The sequence below is a fragment of the Toxorhynchites rutilus genome, chromosome 2 (genome assembly GCF_029784135.1).
Source record: "Toxorhynchites rutilus septentrionalis strain SRP chromosome 2, ASM2978413v1, whole genome shotgun sequence".
Taxonomy (NCBI): Eukaryota; Metazoa; Arthropoda; class Insecta; order Diptera; family Culicidae; genus Toxorhynchites; species Toxorhynchites rutilus.
The window spans coordinates 158,751,304-158,757,700 of record NC_073745.1 but is presented as its reverse complement, the minus strand read 5'-3'; the positions used below and the strand labels follow the sequence as shown (position 1 = coordinate 158,757,700).

The window sequence follows — 6,397 nt, the reverse complement described above, 5'->3', positions numbered from 1 at the left end:
ATCCCTTGTTCATCGAAATCGATGAACATGTCAAATGACAACCCACAATCCAATCGACGAAAAAATCATCGACCTAACACCGACCGTAACGCTGGTGCCTATTCGGTACGATGTTGACATCTGGATACGCCATTAGTTTGTATGAGGGAACCTTTTCTCTATCAGATTAGTCGGCCCGAAGGCAGTTTTAAATTGGTAGAATTTGTATGAAAATTGTTTCTTGGCTTTATTTATCTACTTGAAGTACGTTTTCCTGACCTTAGTTTAAATTATTTTCTATAAATTTTCAGATATTCTCACAAAAACTTACCTTTATAATATAAAATTATCTTTAGGCATAATTTTTGTATGACGTTTTTTCATCACTTGCATGCAATAGTGATTTTCATTTACATTGAGTACTAATTTCATTTGAGAAAAATAATGTTCATTCATAATTTTTATTTTAAAAGTGTGTTTATTCCTTTTGAAAATCCATTCTGTCATGCCTATTCCCCAAATACGTAACATCGAAAATTCGTTGGTCGAAAATACAGAATGATTAACAAAACGAATCGGCATCACTTTTTCTTCAACGATGAACTGTCATCTCACACCAAAACAACCGGATCATATAACTGGTGAGTATGGAATCTTTTTCTGTTTTTTATTTTATATATTTTTTCAGTTTGGAGTTTGTGGAATAGATAGGTTTTTACTTTATGAATCTGGAACGAACGGATTGCTACCGGCGGCATTCCTGAACGCAATTGGGTCCAACACGGAAGCTAAACTAGTTCATATGCATCCGGACAACGTTGCCCAGAAGCAGGCACAACAAGCAATGAATTTCGATACGGAACAACTGAGCAGATGCATATCAGTGAAAGTTTATTCCGTTCTGAGACATTTCTACCAACGAAGTAAGGACACGAACGGTATTGAATTGAATGATGCTAAGCCAGATCAACAGTGTGGGGAGACTGACGGTGTAGATTCGCCACAGGTGGAAATTAATCACAAACGCAAGATGTGACATTATCAGATTCTCCCAAAGTGGTTTCTTACCAGGTATACTATTAGATAGCAGACATTTTAAAATACTAATTATTTTATTTTATTTCAGCTATGAATACACCCGTTCGGATGATGTGGCTTTTTTGCTTCCATCAACTGGTGAATGAGAAAAATGACTTCCCCCATCACCACAGTGCTTATTTCCACTTCTATTACAGCAGTCAACAGCATCGGCTTTCCCGTAGCAGTATCCTCCAAGCCATGGTGGCTGTTCCAGGGGACAACATCAACAGCAGCAGCATCTGGACCTGACCATCGATAGTGTTTCGAGCAACTTTCCATATCGGAGATCTCGTGCTTCGCGCACATTGAAGAAACCTCCTCAGCCACATATGTGTGTCAAGGAGAAAAAGGAGCTGGATTCGAATCGTCAATCCAGACAACCCGAATGCACCGATTACATTATATATCTTGTTTATATTTTATATGCATTTTGTGTTTTTTTGAATAAAATGATTAAAATCGATCAATGTTTTTCCTTTTCATGTTTCATAACAAACCAATACAAACAAGAGACGATCAGTGTTGGAAGCAGCGTTACATGCAGGTCGACGCCTTGCACATGTTGGCAAAAAAGTGGCGTCAAGTTGTTCGATGAATGCATATGAAAGGTCGATAACTCGCCCACAATCCAATCGACGAAAAAATCATCGACCTAACACCGACCGTAACGCTGGTGCCTATTCGGTACGATGTTGACATCTGGATACGCCATTAGTTTGTATGAGGGAACCTTTTCTCTATCAGATTAGTCGGCCCGAAGGCAGTTTTAAATTGGTAGAATTTGTATGAAAATTGTTTCTTGGCTTTATTTATCTACTTGAAGTACGTTTTCCTGACCTTAGTTTAAATTATTTTCTATAAATTTTCAGATATTCTCACAAAAACTTACCTTTATAATATAAAATTATCTTTAGGCATAATTTTTGTATGACGTTTTTTCATCACTTGCATGCAATAGTGATTTTCATTTACATTGAGTACTAATTTCATTTGAGAAAAATAATGTTCATTCATAATTTTTATTTTAAAAGTGTGTTTATTCCTTTTGAAAATCCATTCTGTCATGCCTATTCCCCAAATACGTAACATCGAAAATTCGTTGGTCGAAAATACAGAATGATTAACAAAACGAATCGGCATCACTTTTTCTTCAACGATGAACTGTCATCTCACACCAAAACAACCGGATCATATAACTGGTGAGTATGGAATCTTTTTCTGTTTTTTATTTTATATATTTTTTCAGTTTGGAGTTTGTGGAATAGATAGGTTTTTACTTTATGAATCTGGAACGAACGGATTGCTACCGGCGGCATTCCTGAACGCAATTGGGTCCAACACGGAAGCTAAACTAGTTCATATGCATCCGGACAACGTTGCCCAGAAGCAGGCACAACAAGCAATGAATTTCGATACGGAACAACTGAGCAGATGCATATCAGTGAAAGTTTATTCCGTTCTGAGACATTTCTACCAACGAAGTAAGGACACGAACGGTATTGAATTGAATGATGCTAAGCCAGATCAACAGTGTGGGGAGACTGACGGTGTAGATTCGCCACAGGTGGAAATTAATCACAAACGCAAGATGTGACATTATCAGATTCTCCCAAAGTGGTTTCTTACCAGGTATACTATTAGATAGCAGACATTTTAAAATACTAATTATTTTATTTTATTTCAGCTATGAATACACCCGTTCGGATGATGTGGCTTTTTTGCTTCCATCAACTGGTGAATGAGAAAAATGACTTCCCCCATCACCACAGTGCTTATTTCCACTTCTATTACAGCAGTCAACAGCATCGGCTTTCCCGTAGCAGTATCCTCCAAGCCATGGTGGCTGTTCCAGGGGACAACATCAACAGCAGCAGCATCTGGACCTGACCATCGATAGTGTTTCGAGCAACTTTCCATATCGGAGATCTCGTGCTTCGCGCACATTGAAGAAACCTCCTCAGCCACATATGTGTGTCAAGGAGAAAAAGGAGCTGGATTCGAATCGTCAATCCAGACAACCCGAATGCACCGATTACATTATATATCTTGTTTATATTTTATATGCATTTTGTGTTTTTTTGAATAAAATGATTAAAATCGATCAATGTTTTTCCTTTTCATGTTTCATAACAAACCAATACAAACAAGAGACGATCAGTGTTGGAAGCAGCGTTACATGCAGGTCGACGCCTTGCACATGTTGGCAAAAAAGTGGCGTCAAGTTGTTCGATGAATGCATATGAAAGGTCGATAACTCGATTGCAAGGTGGCAGCATTTGAGGTCGATTGTTGACATTTCATCGACCCGATCTTGGCAGGCAAAACGGAATGTGGGTCGATTGCAAGGTGGCAGCATTTGAGGTCGATTGTTGACATTTCATCGACCCGATCTTGGCAGGCAAAACGGAATGTGGGAACCCACAATCAAATCGACGAAAAAAACATCGACCTAACAACGACCGTAACGCTGTTACCTATTCACGATGACGACGATTAGGTATCGACATCTGGATACGGCATTAGTTTGTATGAGGCAAACTATTCTCTATCATATTAGTCGGCCCGAATCAGTTTATATTTGCTAAAATTTGTATGAAATTTTTTTCTTGGCATAATTTTTTCTACTTAAAGTACGTTGTTATGACCCTAATTTGAATTATTTTCTATAGACGTTCAGATATTCTCAAAAAAACTTGTCATTATAATATAAAATTATCTCAAAACATATTTTTTTATGACGTTTTTTCACCACTTGCAGGCAATGGTGATTTTCACTTACATAGAGTACTAATTTGATTAAGGAAAAATCATGTTCATTCATAATTTTCATTTTAAAAGTGTATTGATTCCTTCTGCAAATCCATACTGTCATGCCTATTACCCAATATCGTCAACGCGGATAGTTCGTTAGTCGAAAATACTGAATAATTAAACAAACCAAATGGCATCACTGGTGGTTCTTTTTTCCACTCCGCTAAACTGTCATCTCAAACAAAAACAAATGGATCATACAACTGGTGAGTATAAAATATATTTCGGCTTTTTAATTATTAATTATTTTATCTTGTCTTATCAGCTATGAATACATTCGACTCGTTTGCTTCCATCAATCGGTAAGTGAGAAAGATGATTTCTCCCATCAGTGCGGATTTCCACTTCTATCACAGCAGCCAACATCCGTTTTCCTGCAGCAGTAACCTTCAACCCCTGTTGGCAATGCCGGGGGACAGCATCAACAGCAGCAGCAGCAGAATTTGACCATGGTATGGTATTGCGAAGAACTTTCCCCATTAGAGGTTCCGTGCTTCGCGCACATTCAAAATCCTCTTCAGACACGAAAACTCAACGACAAGGAGGTATTTATCAACTTGCTCAGCTGAATTACCACCCGGAGGAACCCGAATGCACTGATTCCGTTGTATAGTAGAATGAAAATAGGCGAGGTAAGCGAACGTAATCGCATGATATTTTAATAGTTCGCATTTTTATCCGGATCATACAACTGGTGAGTAGGGAATTCATTTCTGCTTTTCACTTACTAATCATTTTATTTTGTTTCAGCTATGAATACATCCGACTCAATCAATCGGCGAGTGAGAAAGATGATTTCCCTCATCACCACATTGCTTATTTCCACTTCTGTCACGCCAGCCAACAGCATCAGCTTTCCCGCAGCAGTATCCTTTAAGTCCAGGGTGCTATTCCGGGGAACAGCATCATCAGTAACAGCAGCAGGACCTGGCCATCGATAGTATTTCGAGCAATTTTCCCCATCGGAGATCCCGTGCTTCACGCACATTGAAGAAACCTCCTCAGCCACATATGTGTGTCAAGGAGAAAAAGGAGCTGGAATCGAATCGTCAATCCAGACAACCCGAATGCACCGATTGCATTATATATCTTGTTTATATTTTATATGCATTTTGTGTTTTTTTTTAATAAAATGATTAAAATCGATCAATGTTTTTCCTTTTCATGTTTCATAACAAACCAATACAAACAAGAGACGATCAGTGTTGGAAGCAGCGTTACATGCATTTGAGGTCGATTGTTGACATTTCATCGACCCGATCTTGGCAGGCAAAACGGATTGTGGGTAGTTTTCCTCGCACATCGAATACAATCCCTTGTTCATCGAAATCGATGAACATGTCAAATGACAAGTCTGACGGAGCCCACATTCCGTTTTGCCTGCCAAGATCGGGTCGATGAAATGTCAACAATCGACCTCAAATGCTGCCACCTTGCAATCGAGTTATCGACCTTTCATATGCATTCATCGAACAACTTGACGCCACTTTTTTGCCAACATGTGCAAGGCGTCGACCTGCATGTAACGCTGCTTCCAACACTGATCGTCTCTTGTTTGTATTGGTTTGTTATGAAACATGAAAAGGAAAAACATTGATCGATTTTAATCATTTTATTCAAAAAAACACAAAATGCATATAAAATATAAACAGGATATATAATGTAATCGGTGCATTCGGGTTGTCTGGATTGACGATTCGAATCCAGCTCCTTTTTCTCCTTGACACACATATGTGGCTGAGGAGGTTTCTTCAATGTGCGCGAAGCACGAGATCTCCGATATGGAAAGTTGCTCGAAACACTATCGATGGTCAGGTCCAGATGCTGCTGCTGTTGATGTTGTCCCCTGGAACAGCCACCATGGCTTGGAGGATACTGCTACGGGAAAGCCGATGCTGTTGACTGCTGTAATAGAAGTGGAAATAAGCACTGTGGTGATGGGGGAAGTCATTTTTCTCATTCACCAGTTGATGGAAGCAAAAAAGCCACATCATCCGAACGGGTGTATTCATAGCTGAAATAAAATAAAATAATTAGTATTTTAAAATGTCTGCTATCTAATAGTATACCTGGTAAGAAACCACTTTGGGAGAATCTGATAATGTCACATCTTGCGTTTGTGATTAATTTCCACCTGTGGCGAATCTACACCGTCAGTCTCCCCACACTGTTGATCTGGCTTAGCATCATTCAATTCAATACCGTTCGTGTCCTTACTTCGTTGGTAGAAATGTCTCAGAACGGAATAAACTTTCACTGATATGCATCTGCTCAGTTGTTCCGTATCGAAATTCATTGCTTGTTGTGCCTGCTTCTGGGCAACGTTGTCCGGATGCATATGAACTAGTTTAGCTTCCGTGTTGGACCCAATTGCGTTCAGGAATGCCGCCGGTAGCAATCCGTTCGTTCCAGATTCATAAAGTAAAAACCTATCTATTCCACAAACTCCAAACTGAAAAAATATATAAAATAAAAAACAGAAAAAGATTCCATACTCACCAGTTATTTGATCCGGTTGTTTTGGTGT

At 39.0% G+C, this 6,397-nt stretch overlaps 4 long non-coding RNA genes across 5 annotated transcripts; 3 read left to right on the top strand and 1 right to left on the bottom strand.

Moving 5' to 3' along the window:
- Positions 1-573: 573 nt before the first annotated feature.
- LOC129769677 (uncharacterized) lies at positions 574-1,522 on the top strand. Its single transcript, XR_008741940.1, has 3 exons — positions 574-1,050; positions 1,106-1,155; positions 1,215-1,522. It is a non-coding gene; the product is annotated as an uncharacterized LOC129769677 (long non-coding RNA).
- A 690-nt stretch (positions 1,523-2,212) lies between these two features.
- Positions 2,213-3,160, top strand: LOC129769617 (uncharacterized). 2 transcript variants are annotated; one of them, XR_008741923.1, is made up of 4 exons: positions 2,240-2,258; positions 2,306-2,688; positions 2,744-2,793; positions 2,853-3,160. It is a non-coding gene; the product is annotated as an uncharacterized LOC129769617 (long non-coding RNA). The 2 variants fall into 2 exon arrangements; XR_008741922.1 differs by having other exon boundaries at positions 2,213-2,688.
- A 683-nt stretch (positions 3,161-3,843) lies between these two features.
- Positions 3,844-4,928, top strand: LOC129769787 (uncharacterized). Its single transcript, XR_008741970.1, has 4 exons — positions 3,844-4,076; positions 4,136-4,172; positions 4,251-4,564; positions 4,621-4,928. It is a non-coding gene; the product is annotated as an uncharacterized LOC129769787 (long non-coding RNA).
- A 539-nt stretch (positions 4,929-5,467) lies between these two features.
- On the bottom strand, positions 5,468-6,397 carry LOC129769802 (uncharacterized). Its single transcript, XR_008741976.1, has 3 exons — positions 5,940-6,397; positions 5,835-5,884; positions 5,468-5,775 (listed from the first exon to the last, which is right to left on the bottom strand). It is a non-coding gene; the product is annotated as an uncharacterized LOC129769802 (long non-coding RNA).